A 15,310-nucleotide genomic window follows, 5' to 3' on the forward strand; every position below is an offset into this window, starting at 1 on the left:
ACACCAGCGGCAGGGCAATTTTCAGCTCTTCTGCGTTAACCTAGCTCTGTTTCCACTGAAATTAAATCACCAATTCTTTTTAAAATCCCATCCAGTATAAACTGCTCTCTTTCGAACTCCCTTTTGTGTGAACCGAGCCATAACACTCTGCTTATTGTAAATTAAATGTGCTCTTTCTCCCTGAGTAACCATGCTGAAATTCTTTATTTTAGAATTTAAAACTGCAATCCAGTAAATGTTTGGAAATGTGTAAAGACGGAAAACTCTAGTATATGGTGAAGAACACACAGCTGCATTTATACATTAAAGACCTAATTTTTATTTCAGCTTTACAGCCAAGTGAAGGTACAAAAGAGGCAATCGGCTGCAGTCAGTGTTGTTATGTAGCAGCTACACTGGGGAGACCATGATCAGGATCAGGAGCCTTTTCATTTGTTCAGCCCTGAGCCCATCTGTGAGATGCTGACACACAGGGACTAAGGGAAGAAGCTGGGATCACTGACAAAATGGATGAGCCGGCTTTTTTCAGTGTAGAAGGGTCTGCATTATTAATTTGAATATTTATTGCTGTCTGTGATACTCCAGTGCATTATTTCAGATTACAATCAGTCTGAACTCTCTGCTTTCAGGTGTTTGTATTTCTGTGCCACTCAAAGAATACCGTGGTGGCAGTCTGAGCATGGAAATAAAAGCCAGGAAACTCGAAGATACGGTTCCCTCAGTAACCATGTATCATCAAGATGGCTCATAATAAGGCAAAGCATTAACAATATGAACGATAACATCAACCCCTTCACTGCAGAAGAGCAATGGCAGTGCATTATGTCTGTAGAGTGAACCATAATTTAGAGTTGCCTGTCTTTCGTGCATTATTTCTTTTCAGTCACAGAGCATTTTATGCACTGAAAATGCACTGCTACACTTTCACAGGCTGCACTGCATGATTTTACAGTGTTCCTGCCATGTAACAAGCAAAAAATTTGGAAGGGTGATGTTTCTAGGGGAGGGCCCCATTTGGGAGGACACCTTCAGCCATCAGACACAGGCCATTTTTCCAGTAGATAAAACACATTATTATTTATGGATTTTGTATCTGGAGAAAGTCAGGTTGGTCACTGTGAACTGTTAAAAATAAATTAAGATTTGTTTTTATTAAAGTTGTGATTAGTTGTCAGTTTCTCCAGGAACTGGCACAACTAAATCCAGCATTATTTCTGGGTACCTATCCAAGTGTTGGCTTTTACATTTCCTTGCCTTTCCATTGCCGTAAGTGACAGGGAGGACAGCACATCTGGTCCTGTTGAATGTGTTCATTACTGACTGACTCCTTTCAGGCCAACACACTTGGTGCACTCAGTGTGCTCTGTAGCTGTACAGCGGAGGTTGTACCTGTGCTCAGCTTGTGCCGACTCAGCCCCGAGGGTGCGGGGAGCAGTGCGGGCCTGGCGCCGTGGGCGGCTGGAGTACAGTGACCTCGCTGGTAACTCCGCGACCGGGTTCCTGCTCTTCCTTTTTACGGTTCTCAGGAAGAGTCGGCCGAGGGGTGCGTGCAGGAGCCAGATGCGAAGGGCTGGGATGCTTCTCACGCACCTGGGACGGCGGAGTTTCACTCAAAGCAGCGAGTGCAGCTACACCACGGACCCCTGGCTCGCCGTGCGAGGACGGAGCGGACATACCCAGCCACGAAGTTTGTTTTTGGCTGCACGGTGCACGCCCACATGCAAATCGCCGCGTCCCCGCCCCCTCCAACAGCAGCCGCAGAGCAGGGAAAATAAAATAAAAAAAAAAAAAAAAAGAAAAAAGGCGTGGGGGGGGGGGGTGGGGAGGGGGACAGGAGAGGGGGGGAAAGAAGGACAAAGAAGAAGGGGAAGAGCAGACAGAAAAGGCGAAAAGGAAAGAAGACCTCAGAGGGTGGGGAAAAGCACGGCTCCTGGGCGGCCCCGAGCAGGGAAGGGGCGGGCGGCGCTCCGAGGAGGGGAGAGCGGCCGCCCTATAAGAGGCACTGCGGGGCGGGGGTGCCTGGCAGCGGCAGCGGGGCCGGAGCGCGGTCGGGGCCGGAGGGGTGCGAGGAGGAGGAGGCGGCGGCGGCTCCCTCGGGACCGACGGCGGCTGCCGGCCGGGGAGGTAGGAGGTGGGGGAGCCTTGCGGGACGGGGGGGAAACGCGTCGCGGGCGGCTGACGGGGAGGCTTCCCTCTTGTCCCCGCTCCGCCCGGAGCCAGCGGCACAAAGCGAGAGGAAAAAAAAAAAAACAACGAGTAGGATGGTTGGGGTGGGTTTTTTTATTGTTTTGGTTGGGGGGGGGAGGAGGTATATTGTTTTGAGGGTTTGTTTTTTTTTGTCTTCCGACGTGGTGGCACTCGCTGTGCCCAGCGTGTCGGGAGCGCGGCTCGGAGGATGGTTTTTCGGCGTAGCGGCGGATCGGAAAGGGGCTGATAGTGCATGTGTGCGAGTTGTGCGTGCTTTTTTCTTATCCTGAGCCAGGCGACTCTGACTTGGCAGCACTCGCTCACCTTACTGCCACCTCTCCCTGCCCCGGTGGGCTCTAGAAGATAACGGGAGGGTTTTCATCCCCTTCACCCCTACGTGAATCCTATAAAGTCGCGGGGGTGGGATAAGGGGACGGCCGTGGGATGAGGGGGCGTGTAAAAATAATAAAAAAAATATCTATCTGGCCGCTTTTACGATGGGCAGGAGGCTCAGTTGCATGCAACAAATCATGCTGCTGCGTGCCAGACTGTTGTGAAGTCTGGACTGCTACACTGCAATCTATTATCAGGCTGTTGTTACAAAAGACTGGAGCTGCACGGCAGCCCAGATGCTTAAAACGTGCCTGGAAAGATACTCTGATTCTAAATTCAAAGTTCATATTAAACGTCATTTTTGCTTGTTTTTAACCAGGGGTGCCCCATCTCCCCCAGCTGTTGACCTTGGATATTTTAAAGGCTGTACAAATAACATATTTGAAGGATATGGATTAACACATTAAAATGTATTTTGGAGGTGCTTTTGGAAATGAGTTGGTGCTTGTACTGCAGAAAACAGCAGTGTCTTGGGGATGTTCCATTGGCAACAGATGGTCAAGCCTGCTGTCGAAAGGGTATTGTAATTGAGCAGTCTTGCTCAGTTTTGAAAGGGGGTCATGGTAGTAAACATTCTGTGCAAATGCTTTTTGTTCTTCGCCCTTGTGGCACAGCTTGCCTCCCTAACAAGTGGGAATGACAGTGTATGCTCAGACTTTCCCGTAACACAAATCAGTGTGTGATGCCCCAGCTGGCCATTAAGCTAAATGGGTAGTACCTGGGACTCTGCGGTGTCTTACTGATGTAATAGATAAAAATAGGGTTGGTGGGTCTTCACAGTTCATGCTGCCAATTTAAAGTTCAGTTTATGTAAGAGTTGTGTGATAGAGTCTGTATCTGGTATGGTCTGGACAAGTAAGGAGTTTGGTGCCTTCACTCATGACATGGAGCACCTTGTTTCCCATGTAATCATAGCTTGGTAGGGCTGATTATGGTAAAAATTAAAGTCAGCTCTTAACAAAAAAAGTGTGGGTCACATGAAACACAAGTGTTGCATGATAGAATTTAAGTTGAAACTGTGAAGTTGAGAATACTTAGCATTAAATAATAAAGTCTGATTGTTTTTTGTTTGTTTTTTTTTTTTTATGCTCACTTTAGGTGTTCTAAGGTGTTACCAACTGGCCTCTGGACTGCAAGAGATGACAGCTTGCTGTAATTTGGGGTTAGAATGGGATAATTCAACAGCTAGCCCAAACTATTCACAATAACTGTCCCCTGACAAGTTGCTGCAGAAGGACATGTAGCTGTGTGATAGGTGAAATAAACACCTTGGGTGCAGCTATATATAAGGTTCTGGCATTTCCAGGAGTCATGGTAGTCTTCTGGATGTTTGTTCAAAATTTCTTCTGAATAGAGCTGCTTAGCAGTGCAAGCAGGTACATCGAATGTTTCTTAGTGGTCTCTTCATTGAGGCACATTTATAAATCAGTTTGCCACAGGCAACGGCTGGCAAACCTTTTTTGTACTGCTAAATATTTTTCAAACCCAAGTCTCATTCAGTGGTGTGATCAGAGGCTTGATCTGGCACCAAATTCGGCATGTACCATCATGGTGTATATAAAGAGTAGCTCCTGGCCAAATGCTGAACTACAGAAGATGGAACACCACGAGCTTAAAAAAGGGTCAGTGAACTTATTTTGGCCTTTGTTCCTGGAGTGGCCTTTTTTCTGGCATTCCTTAGGCTGAACTTCTCCCTGGCTGTGTGTGGGTAGACCAGGCTTCTGTGATTCAGGAATAAGCCTTAGTGGCTTTGGGAAAGTGACAGCAGGTCTTCTGTGCAGGATCTGGGTTGGAGCATTCTCACCTGTTAATCAAGTGTAATACATTTCAGAAAGCAAGTCCTCCCTTGCCTTCACCTCTGCCAGCCTGGTATCTCACCAACGAGTTCACCTGGCAGAATCAGACCCACAAAGACAGAGCAGGAGGAGGATTGGTACTAACTCATCCATATGTGGCTAAATATGATCAGCTCTGCTAGTGTTTGTTATGTGCATTGCACCATGCAGGCACAATATTTCTTAGGGTGTGGTGTCTTCAGAACTTTAATCCAGAGTAATTGAAGGTTACCAGTGAACTAGTACTGGACCTGCTTTATTTTCCCTGGTCTACTTGTTCTTTTTTTCTCTCCCCGTCTATTTCATCCTTTGTGCTGGCACTGGAGTTCACCAGCCCAGGGTGAGTAATTGAGAACAAACTCTTCTTTTTGTTTGGTGATTTTTTTTATTTTTTTTTTTTTCCCCAGCATCCTGTGCTCAACATCTTCTCTTGGCTTTGTGAGCACTGGTGCCTGCACAAAGATGATGACAGAAGGGGAGCAGAAAGGGAACCAGACTACCACTTTGTTTAAGAAACCTTGAAACAAGCACCCATGATGTTTATATAGATCTTCTAGGCTGGGCAACATACCAAATCTTGGAATGAGTCCAGAGGCCATGGCTGACTAAACACCAGCATGTTTTGATTAGGCTGGTTATTCCTGATGATTCCTGTGAGAGGGGCTAGAGTAAGAACCTAATGTTTAGTAAAATACATTTCATACATAAAATATATTTTTCTTGATCATCTGAGGCTGCTAGGGACTTTGCCCACTTTCTCCATGTCTGATGTGTTAGAAATTAAATCTCTCTGTGATTATCTCATATTTATGCCAGCTGAGGATTTTAATTATGAATAGTTGAAAGTGTTTTGTGTAATTGATGAGCATGCACGTCTGCAGTTACTTGTATTATGAGTATAGACAAAAATATACTGTGGTCAGGCTCTGCTTGTAGTGTTCAAAAGATGATCACCACGAAAAAAGAAGTTTCACATTCTGAAGCGGCATGTTTTGCTTCTGTTGATTGTACAAAAATCATACAGATCCACTCAGAAGAACTACCATGACTAAAACTACTGAATGGACTACCTGGCATACACTGTTTTCTTTTTTAAAATTGGTGGCAGCAAAGCTAGTCCTGTCTTTTTTAGCATTTGTAGTTGGGAGGAAAAGCATGTGAGCTCGACTCAGACTGAGAGCAAGACAGAGTAGGATGGAAAACTGTAGGATGCAGCCTTCCTGACACAGCAGGCTAACATGGTAGGAAAAATGGGAGCATTCAGGTCTTTATTCATTGGGTTATTAGCAAAAAAGCTTAATCATAGATAATAAAGATGCCTGCTGGTTTGAATGGCATAAATATTCACATACAAGCTGACCTTTTTCCTCTTCTGTTATTTTCTGGAGGAGTGTTGCCTAGCAGAGCTCTGTCTTATTCAGTGAGATTGGTTTGTCTTATGCTGACTTTGTTAGAGAACAATTGGAGTTAGACAGGAAAAAGGAGAGCAAAAGAGCCTTTACAAGACTGTTCTGGTTTGGGCTAGATAGCAAGGTTATTCTCTGTGAAAGAACAAAGTCCAAGCCTTTGACCGCACAGTTCAGAGATAATTCTGGGGATCTGGTTTCCTTTGTAGCAAATTTAGCCAGGGCTGTGTGGACGAGGATAGAGGTGGCCAAGACCTGTTACCACTCTGCTTGCTTGACTCTCTGAAACACTTTGCAGTTTTCCTAGCCCAATTCCAAGTGGAATGGTTGTTCCTGGGAGCAAGCAAGCAAACCGTGCAACAGATATTTATTAGCGCAGTAGTTTGTTGTTAGCTTAGTAAAATTCAAAATTAAGCCACGTGGAAGGTCTCAGAGCAGCAGTTTTGGTGGTGTAGGTGACAAGAGCAGGGCTGGGGACCAGGAGAACCTGGATCTCAGACCTGTACCCATCTTTTAATGACTTGATGCATTTCCTCTTATCTGCTTTCAGCATTATTATAATAATGGCATGACCAAAGTTTATACTCTCTATGGTAGAAGTGAAAGCATGTTTGTTTTGTTTTTTCTCACCAGCAGCAGGTAATACTTCTTAAAGACTATGGGCCGTGTTGCTAATGTCAGCAACCTGGGTTTAAGTCCAAGGTTTTCAGAGTTATGACTGCTTATTTACAGGTGGATTTTTTTTGTGCCTTAAAATGAAACAAGCAAGTTACCATAAGTGTTCTTTTTGGCTGAGAGTTGTATTTATGAGGAATATATTGATATTTTGGGGATCTATTGGTGGGGTTTTTTTCTCTTCCCCTTATCTTAATTATGCTCCCATAACAAGAATTTGGCTATGACTGACAGTAGAAGCAGAGTATGGACCAAATTTGGATGGATGAAAAAAAAATCTAAATTCTCCTCATCCAAACAATAAAGCAGCACTGACTTTTTCTGAGTGCAGATGCATGGGCATTTCATTCTGGTTCAGTACAGGAGTCAAAATTCAAAACCTACTCCTCCCCTGAATGCAGTGTTCCTATTTAATAAACTAAATTGATCCCTCAATTGTATTTTTGTTCTTCCAAAGGTGCTTTTAATCTAATTTATTTGTTTTAAAGTATTTTAGATATTTAATTATTCTTTACCTTATTAAATCAGAGTAGCAATTCTTACTGTGTTGTTTCCCAGCTCTCTCAAACTTGTATTTAAATATTCATTGTAAAGTAAGCAAAAGGAGTTTTTCCTACTGTCTTTGGAGAGATCTGGACTTGCTTCCTTCTTCTAGCAGACTGATACCATCACCTGTACACCCTCTGTTTTCAGGCTTTTTCAGATGTTATTTTTCCCAGTACTTTTTTCATTCTCCTGGTTACCAAGTCTCCCTGTTCTTGTGACATAGTCTTAATATTCCACATCACTATATGTATCCTCCCAGTTGTGTTTATATATAAACCCAGACACAATTGCAAAACTAGGTTGTCTGACAGAGCGTGCTTTGGTTCCAGTGGAACTTTCCCAGCACAGTTAAGGATATTTAAACTCAACATAAAAAATATGTTTTGAATCCTGTATCCATTTAAAAACTTGCAAAGCTTCTTTTTGCTCACCTAGCTCTCCTGCAAGGTTATTTCTTTTCCCTTTAGCATTTCATGCTACTTCTGCACTTGCCTGAAGTGTTTTCTGTTCCAAGCCATTTGGCTGAAATTTAGTCGAACACCTCTGTGAGTGGTCTGTTGAACCTTTGGGAGAAAACTGATGGAACTCTGTCCTGAATCTTTCTGCGTCTTGAAACGTACCTTAGGACACGAACAAATTCTGTCATCCTTCTTTCCTGGATATGTGTGTGTGTGATGTTAAATTAGGCGTGCACCAGCCTGCTCTGTGTGCCTGCTAAGTGCCATGCTGGCCCTAGGGACTGAGGCTCCAGCAGCGGGGTATGGGCTGTACGGCTGGAGCTGGAGAGTAGAAAGTGTGTGGAACAGCTGTTTGCTCCGTGGATCAGGCAAAACGGGAAGATTGGCACACACGTCCTGGCAGTGTGCCCAGCTAACTGCGCTGTGCCACACCTGACACAGCAGGTATTCAGGCTGCCTTATCATGTGCCCGCTATTTTCATATTCTTCTATGAATAACTTTAGAGATAAGTGGTTATTAAAGTCTGCATGGGTTGCCGAGATTGATCAGAAATTCGTTCCTTGTCATAGCTGACACTCACTGCTTTTGAAAGTACTTGGACATCTCTTTATCACTTCAATGAATTACCAGCTTCTGTATCAGCACTGTTGGATGGTAGCCATGTGGGAGCCGAGGTCCTGTTGTGGCCCTATCTGTTGTAGGCTTTGTAGACTCAACTCTGCTCAAGCTGACAGTGGCTGCTAAATACTGACTTTGCCAGTTTATTGCTTTCTTTTGTCAGTGTCATTTCCTTGCATTGTGCTAGAGGCTTTTTCTTGGCTGCTGTTTTTCTGCATCGTGCAGGGTTATTTTTGTTTCATTTACTGTTACTTAAAGCTGGGGCACAGATATCAGTGCAACTGTGTAGATATCCAGCTTAACAGACAGCTTATTCTTTATGCTTATGAATCTCAAGGGTACCACTGGGATGTTTATGACATTATAGGCCATGTTGTTTTCTGCTCTGTTACTGAATACATGCACTGTTTTTTGGCATGATGTTCCCAGATAGCAAAGATGGAAAGGAAAGTAAAGGTACAACTTCTTTTGATGTTTCAGGACAGGCATACAGCTCAAACTGCAGCTCAAACTGCAGCTTAATCTTGTACTGGACACAGTTTGTGTCCTTCTCTTCTCCCGAGATGAAGGAACAAGTTACAAACACAAGATGCAGGAGAAGACACTCCTTTCCAAAACAGTCCTAAAGAATGTGATGGGAAAGCTGCAAGACTTGATATCTTTGCTCAGTAGAAGATAGAAGTGATGCTCCAGCGACTCTGCAGTAGGATGGTGGAGCACCTGTCAGCACTGCACTTTGTTAAACCAGATCTGTGGCTGATTAGTGTAAATGACTCAGTGACCAGGAAGGGGTGTGGAAGGGGTGGTGGTCAAAAGTGTTTCTGTCCTAACGCCATCCGAGCTTGTGGATTTCTTTTGGGAAAAGCTGCTTTCTTGGGGAAGCTGTGCCTTTTCCCCTTTGAGGTTGCTGCCAAGCAGAAAAGTACCTTTTGCAATGTGAAATTCTTTACCCTTTCTCCTAGTTGCAGATGTAATGTCCTTAAACAGGATGTGCCAACAGCTGGAAAAAGTGACTGAGGCTGTGTAACACAGCTTTTTGCAGAGTGTGTACTGACAATACTATACTTGCTCAGAGATCAAAGCTTAATGGCATGAATTGTGCTCGGATGTCGCAATTATTATTTTAGCAGGATGTTCTGTTATTTCTAAAGCCCACTAGAAAAGAGCCATTCTTTGAGAGCCCAGGGAAAAAAAAAATCATCTGCTAATATGGACTATGGATTTTTGGACATTGGCCGTGATAAAGTAAATCACATTTTGTGTTTGTTTTTGCCAAGGAATGGACTAGATTTTTGCCTTTTTATTTATTTTTTTTTTTCCTCCCGTGGGGAAAGTAGAGGACATTCAGTGTAATGTTTAAAGTTGAAATGCTTCACGTATTTCACAACCTTCCAATTTTTTTAGCTATTCGAAGCTATTTTTTTTTTTTTGGTAAAATAGATGACTGGATTTCATCTTGCGTCTTATACTTGACACTTAAGCAATTCCTCTTGCCTAAGTGCATGCCACATCCCCTTGCATGTGCATTCCTTTAGGTCAGTCCAGCTGTGGTGCATGCAAACTAGACACCTTCCACTGTGTTGGGGCTGTGCTTGTTTTCATCAACGAGCCTTTTAAGCATGCTAGAAGTAATGAGAACCGGCTGTTTTGGTGATTCTGGGAAGCTGAGCTGTGACAGGTTCTTCAGAATGACTTGGCGTGCTGTGTCAAAAGGAAACGTTATAGAACAGCAACCATTTTTGAAAATATGTATCCGTGTAAATGTGTAAGGAGGCACTGAGGACTCTGGAAAAGGTAGTCAGGCTTGTATTTATGGAGTACTTTAACTGGTGCTGACTCTGGAGGGAATTGTCCCATATGGCTTGTTTCTGATTGGTAAGGGTAGGCCCACCAGTGTCCCAGAAATACATCTTGGGAGTCTGGCTTTGACAGGAGAGGCAGGTTAAGTACTCTGAAGAGTTTAGGGCCAGGAATGTCAGTGCTTGTTGTGTTAAATCTAGGCGAGGTCTTTAAAAAAATATCATCTGCTCATGTGTTCATAGTGGAGCATTCAAAAGGTCTCAGCACACAAAATACTGACTTGTGAAAAATCAGTTTTCTCAGTTCTCATGCCAAGGCTAAATACCTTTAGAAACCACTTGCCATTTTGCCTAAAGAGTTGGGAAGTCAGGTTCCTGCTCCTAACGTGGCATTATGTTAAGTCCAAGTCTTGTCTGAGCGAGATCCAAGCTCACTTCAATGTGTGGTACCTCATCCAGCAAGCGGAACCCGATATAGGGCTTGTTTTTTGTCTCTAGTTGCTTTAGTAAAGCAGTTCAAGCAGGTTGTGAATAAGTATTTTATTGTCGGCCTGTTGCTAAAATTATTTCTTTTCCACTGATTGCTTCCAATTTTCTGTGAGGTTGGAGCCCCCTTAAATAATGAAGTAATTTACTTAGTGTTTTATAGCTGTGTGCGTGCTGCCTTAAGGATCCTGTGGATGAGTGGGAGGCTCTGTGTCTTGGACCAGAGGTGGCAGGTTGCTGGAAGTGTTCCATGAGACTCTTCCATCAGCTTCCTGATATTTTGGCTTTGTTCTTTAAATCGTGGTTTTATGAAATTTGACAGGCTCCTCAAGGAGGGAAAATGAGTTCAACTGGTTGTGAATTTATCACAAAGATGGATCCTTAAAATTGTGCCTGTCATACAAATCACTGTTATTTAGAGGGCTGATGTGGATGGCCATGTTGAAAGCAATATATTAGTTGCCTTCAGTATTGGTAAGCACTGGAGAACAAGGCCAGCTTACTACCTAACCTAAGAGCAGATAGTCAGTGTGTGAACTGAAGTAAACTAGTTGGGGATCTTGCCAAGAATTGCCACTAAAATGCTGTTGTTTGTTGTCCTAATTCTTGCCTGCTGACCCAGGAGCTCTCCAGTCACATTCTTAGGAACAAGGAGTTGGTGTAAACTCTGTGACATGACCTAGGTGATTTTTGAAGAGGAAAGCACTTCTCTGTGAATGACTCTTTAAACGGAATAGGAAACTTTGTGTCCTGTATTCATTTGGCAAATAGGAGAGAAATGTCCTCTGTGAGGAGATTATGAAAGACCTGCTTTTAGTGTTTGTGTGGCTCCACTGATAATGATCCTGTGTCCCAGGCAGAAGGCTCTAGGTTCAAAGCTCACACCTCCACTGCTGATCCTGCATTGGTTGTGATTGCTACAGAGTCCAGCCGTGCTTAACACAGGAGATGGACGTGTGAGATCTGCAGGTTTTATTCTAATCTCTGCTTTTGTGTGCTTGTGGCCCCAGGTGAGTTGCTTGAACTCTGTGCTGCTAATGCTTTATATGGCACCTCTTTGTAACCTAGTTCAGGCTCTTCGGCTTAAAACATTAAAAGGTCAATACTGTCATTTATATGAAACTATCATTATTTAGGTGGCAGTTTCCTCTCTTTCCAAGAGCCCCAGTAGGTGCCGTTAAGTTTTTTGACTGCTCGAAAGTTTTAGAGATGGGAATGTCAGATTTGTTCCTTTGGGTTTTGCAAGCTTTGTGTGAGTTTTGATCACGATGGACATTACTTCTGGTTCTTTATGCATTTCCTTTTTTTTTTTCCTATGGATATTAGCTCCAACTAGATGATTAGCAACAGGATAAAAAATTATTTGCATTTGTCCACAGCTGTTCTTTATCTGGCCTAATCTTAACAGAATGTGGATTAATACTGTTTTTTCCTCTTCCTTTAGTCTCATTTGAAGTTGCATCTATGCAAAGTACTTTCTGGGAATTGAGGAAGTAACAATGAAAACATCTTCCCAATACTTATGCCTTGAGAGCTTTTTATGGCCTTGCACAGTTTTAAGTTCTACAAAGTGGATGCAGTTGTGTAAGAGTAATTCTCTTGGTTACAGCTGCTGTGCTGGAAGAAGGGAAATCCTGGTGTTTGGCAGAGAAGTGGCCAAGACACTAGACCTTGATTTGGGAGATGGGGATTTGATTCTGGACTCTTGGCTTAATCTGTACCTCTGTTACACTAATCCCCATCCAGGCTGCTAGTTTCTTTGGTGATTTGTCTTATGAGAGTCAGAATGTCAGTTCATAAGGGAGACAATTCCATCCTGTCTTGGTGTATACAGCCCTCGTGGGGACCTGATCTCAACTGATGGCATATGGATCACTGGACTTTGCAGAATTCACATGGCTCATGATCCTGTTTCCTTCACAAAACATCCTGACACTACCTAAAAGAAATCGAATGATAAGACATCTATCAGCATTCACAAAGAGGACTGTATTTCTGCTGAAGTATGATGTTTGTGCCTTAGTTGCTTCTTTTCTTTGAAAGTGGGTCTCATTAGACAAGATCTGTTGGAGTTAAGCAGATGTACAACTTTTTGTCTGGGGCAGAAAACCTGAAGTACCAGGTCATGTCTGCTTGTGGCAGAGGAAAGCACTGGCTCTAGGAGCTCAAACCTGTGCTGTGTCCAGCAAATAATGCCTATTTTGCCCTCATAAAGGCAAAAATCATATGTAGGCATCAGATTGGCACTCTCCATGGCCGCTTGATCTGTGGAGAGTTGCCAGTGGTGGTAGTTTCTGTGATGTGGAAAATCTGAGAGGACAGAGGCTGCTAACTGATTTCACAGAGGCCACTGAACCTTCTTCGACTAATAAAAGCTTTTTAACTCTGCTGACAAGGACTTAGTTAAAGTTGTCCATAGTCTCTTGCCAGAATCATGAAATGTTCCAGTCTCAAAGTTCATTAAGATCGTTTTGTTCCCTCTTGAAATAATGATTTTTAAAAAAAAAAAAAATTTTTTCTCCAGGGGAAAGAGTTTTTTGCCCCCCCCCCCCCCAAGAAAGCAAACAGCTGCATTGTTTGCAGAAAGCTGCTTTTGAAGGCCATTTTATGTTTACTTAGTTCAGACACCAGGCATGGGGGTGGAGAACGGATTCTCTGCCACTTGAGGTTTTTCCTCTCTAAATCTACAGCTGTAAAAATACATTTCTTTGTATTTAAGGTGGATTAGATCTGGAGACTCTTGGTGTAGCAGCTAATGGACTTTTCCACAGCCATTTTATTTCTAAGTGGTGGATAGCACTGCTCTAGAAATAAAGGGTTGGCCAAAGACTGTGTTTCTCTGTCATTGTTTTCAGAGGTTGCCCTGCAGCCTAAATTTCTTTTGAGAGCAATTTTCTGAATTGCACACTGAGTTGAAATAGGTCTGGAGGCTGTGCAGGTTTTTTGCAGCAGGGCAAAATGTCGTGTGCAGGGAGTTTTCTGCAAAGGCAGACCATGGGACAAGTGTGTGGAATCATTGCTTTAATTGTGCCAGTCCGTGTTGTACTGTGGTACTTTAGACCGCAGAAAAGTGTGGGGATGATTTCTTGAAGCTTTTCTTACCTTAGACAGAAACAGTATTTCTGCTTCAGATAGTTCTGGGTGAGCGTCAGGAGTGATCACTGATAGTTACTGTTGGCTCAAAATTTTATGTAGGTGAGGCACAAAAGAATGAACTGGAAACAAGCTGTGTTTTGGCACTGCAGTGCTAACTGGCAAGTTGGATTTCCCAGCGGTGTTGAACTTATCAGGCTGGTCTGAAACGGAGATCAAGATGGACTTCAGCTCTAACTGAGCTGGAAGTGTTGAGTCTGTCACTTTTTTCTGCATTTCTGTCTTACAGTTCTTGCCTGTTGTGAGCTGGATGAACATCTGAAAGGGTGCTAACCCATTTTGCTCTGATATTCTTAGTTTGCAGAGCGCTTTCTGATGGATTAGTAATTCAGTGGACCTAGTTAACTTGTGTCAGCAGTGAACCAAATATGTCAGCCTTTGTGGATGAAAATCAGAGGCGGCTCTAGGCATTAACAAACCTGTGTTACCCAGTTTGTAACAGATACTGGGGCACACAGTGTCATTGCAGCTGTCATCCAGCATGGCTGGAAGAAGAACTGGATATGCTTCAGGTTCAGGTGTTGTGCTCTTGGTGGTTAGTCCAGTGTTAGGCTCCATGGCCTGGTTTAATGCAGGGACTTAGCTGGTATGCCTCCAACTGGGCAGTCCTTAAAAGTCAGTATTTTTACATCATATGAAACCTTCATCCAGGCAAACTGGTCTTATTTGAAGGCCAGGACATTTGCTTTGTTCTCAGTAAAGTCTAGCCCAACTCCAGAGAGCTGAAGTTCAAGCAGAGGCGGCACAGCTGAGTCTTCCTGGCTGTGCAGGCTTCTGCTCATCAGCTGAGACAAGCTGATTGATCAAATACTTGCCCTCTCTCACTGCAGTCTGCTAGTGTGATGGGAATGCTACAACCTCTATAAAGCAGTATTTCCGTGTTCTGGATCCCGTGGGCTGACTGCGACTGCGAGGGATAAATATTTGGATTTTCACTGATAGGCATTAAATCGACTGCCCTGACATTTGCTCAAACATCCCACAGACCGCTTCAACTTTTATTTTGCCTCTGTGCAGAGTATTAAGGTGCAGGAGTAGGGCCTAGTTCCACTGAGGAGAATGCCAAAGGCCTCTTTGACTCCCAGTGGGATCCTTCTCATACTCTTCCTGTGGCACGTCATACGCAGGGATTTTGGTGTTTGTCTTTAGTTGTTGGAAAGCATTGGAAGTCAGAAGTCAGCTTATTGCAGAGAGTTAACAATATTGGGAGGCTGGGGTTGAAATATAGAGTGGGTACTCTGAAACACACTTCTGAAGATTAAAAAAAAACCCTGTTACATAAATACCACTGATTGTAGAAGGCCGTACAGTGGCTTCCTGTCCTCTACTCCTGTATGCCAAACTTTTGCAGTGGCCACAGGATCAGATGCAGGAAGAAAGGATTATGTCTCGTGGCATGTTGGACAGCACAGCAAACCAGTACCAGCACCCTTGTGGAAAAATGCTTGAAAAGATTAATTCTCCCAGGGTTTTGTAAAGTGATTTTGCACCAAGTTAGTGGTTGCAGCGTGCCTGTGTACTATGTGAGTAGCAATCCAGGTTTCTCAGTAGTGTGAGTAAAAGTGTTGCCAAATCCCCCAAATCCTAAGCAGAAATGGGACAGTGGAGGAGGTACAAAGAAGAGGTGATAATATTCCCTGCTTGGTTCTGTTGCTAGGTTACATGTTAATTGCAGCTTGAAGTGTGTAGCACTGACATGCAGAGGAGGTGCTGCAGCCCTTCCAAACCTGTAAGCAAAGGTGTGCTTTGGGTC

General features: G+C 43.7%; 1 protein-coding gene across 3 annotated transcripts in view; it reads left to right on the top strand.

Annotated features, from left to right (window-relative positions):
- Nucleotides 1-2,025: 2,025 nt before the first annotated feature.
- ABCA1 (ATP binding cassette subfamily A member 1) overlaps nt 2,026-15,310 on the top strand; it is a 90,894-nt gene continuing 77,609 nt past the window's right edge. The window contains exon 1 of one of the 3 annotated variants that reach the window (XM_051777408.1): nt 2,026-2,124. The gene's annotated coding sequence lies outside the window, so the exon portion shown is untranslated. Of the gene's footprint in view, nt 2,125-10,559; nt 11,415-15,310 lie in introns of those variants that run through there. The other 2 variants (XM_051777407.1, XM_051777409.1) reach the window with 2 other exon arrangements.

The sequence above is a fragment of the Manacus candei genome, unplaced genomic scaffold (genome assembly GCF_025592945.1).
Source record: "Manacus candei isolate 608988 ecotype Guabito, Panama unplaced genomic scaffold, ASM2559294v1 h1tg000010l, whole genome shotgun sequence".
Lineage (NCBI taxonomy): Eukaryota > Metazoa > Chordata > Aves > Passeriformes > Pipridae > Manacus > Manacus candei.